Consider the following 2,084-nt stretch of genomic DNA (forward strand, 5'->3'; position numbering starts at 1 on the left):
AGCCGGTATAGCCACCTCCTTCGGAGAGGAGAGGGCCGATTGCCAATCCTCATCATCAAGTTCCAACCCATCTCCCATCCACTGTTCCCGAAGTCGGGCCAATAAGTCAGTCCGATTGTTAATCAACTTTTTATAGATCAAGGAGATAGTGCTATCAGGAAGATGTTCGTCAAGGATACGGTCTTCAAGTGGGGAAGAGTCAGGCGGAATCTCACCAGGAGCAAACACCGAAACCAAAGCGTGCCTGACCTGTAAATAACGAAAGAATTCCCGACTACTCAGGCCGTAGTCAGCCTGGAGGGCCTGAAACGGGCGCACAGAACCCTTAGAGTATACATCCCCCACTTTAGAGATCCCAATCAAGTCCCAACGGTCAAAACCCTTGGAAGACCAAAGACCGCCCAGACGTTCTGAAGCATAAAGCGGCGTCGCCAACGTCAAGCGATCCTCCCAGCCCAGGCTCACATTCGCAGCACGCCACACCGTCAAAGCAGTCAAAGTAGGTCCCACAAGATGGCGCCCAGCGGAGCGAGAATAAAGCACTCTGTTAAAGTCACCTCCCGGAAGCTGAAGTTTATCCATCTCAAACGCCGGATTACGACCCGGCGAGAACATAGCGTGATTAATAGCGGACAGATGGGAAGCCCAGTAGTATCTCTTAATATCGGGGAGCGCCATGCCCCCATCGTACCACGGGATGGAAAGTTTCGCGAGAGCAATGCGCGGTCGCCCATCCCAAATAAGTTGCCTCTGAAGGCTCTCAATCTCCCGAAAATAGGTCTTGGGGATAGGATCATAATAATTCTGGAGAGCGTAGAGAAACCGCGGTAGTGACATCATCTTAAACAGGGCCGCCCGACCCAGTGGAGACAGGGGAAGTTTGCGCCAGCGGGCAACGTCCAAACGGAGCCTAAGCAACGGGGGAAGGAGATTACGATCAAAACGAAGGGACGGATCCAAGGTAACAAAAACCCCCAAGTATTTGAAACCATCCCGGACCACCTGAAGAGGAAGTCTGCTCGGCAACGGAGGCAAGATACCAGATAAAACGTATACACAGGATTTAGACCAGTTGATGACGAGGCCTGAGTTAGCGCCAAAGGACGCAAGAACGTCAAATAAAACAGATAAAGACTTGCGAGGAGAAGTAAGATACAAGAGGATGTCGTCCGCATAAAGCGAGACGCGGTCTTCGAAATCCGGGGCCCAACGAATACCTTTAAGGGACGGTTCCCAACGGAGCCAGGCCGCCAACGGTTCAAGAGCGAGCGCGAACAACAGAGGGGACAAGGGGCAACCCTGACGGGTACCCCTGCCCAAGGAGAAGGGGGCCGACACTCTACCGTTCACTACAACTTGCGCCAGAGGTTCCGCGTACAACAGCCTAACCCAGCTAATAAACTCGTACCCGAATCCAAATTTCTCAAGTGTCGCCCATAAATAGGGCCACTCCACAGTATCAAAGGCCATGGAGGCATCCAGGGACGCCAAAATGGCCGGTTCAGTCAAAAGCCCCGCCCTCGCCAGCGCGCCGTGGAGGCGACGTAAATTCAGAGCAGTGTTGCGATGCGGGATAAAGCCAGATTGATCCGGATGGACCAACTCCCCAAGAACCGAAAGGAGACGGGTCGCCAAAAGTTTAGCCAACACCTTAGGTTCAACATTTAATAGGGATATGGGCCTATACGAGGAACAGAGGTCACGCGGTTTACCCTCTTTGGGAATGACGACGATTGTCGCCAGACGCTGATCATAAGGAAGTATGTTCCGCTCACGAGATTCTAGAAACATGGCGCGGAGATACGGAGCCACCTTATCGGGGCGTAATTTGTACAACTCAATAGGCAAACCGTTCGGGCCCAATGCTTTGCCCGAACGGAGCGATCGAACTGCATTGGCTATCTCATCATTCGTAAAAGGGGAGTCCAAAGCAATACGGTCCAAGTCGGTGACACAGGGCAAAGTGATATCACGCAGAAGAAGGCGGGAGTCGGCAACATCCCTCACAGACACGGGAGCATATACCACATGGAAATATTCCGCAAAACGATCAACAATGGCGGTCGGATCAATCACATTCTCAC

This window comes from Lissotriton helveticus, chromosome 1_1 (assembly GCF_964261635.1).
Source record: "Lissotriton helveticus chromosome 1_1, aLisHel1.1, whole genome shotgun sequence".
Taxonomy (NCBI): Eukaryota; Metazoa; Chordata; class Amphibia; order Caudata; family Salamandridae; genus Lissotriton; species Lissotriton helveticus.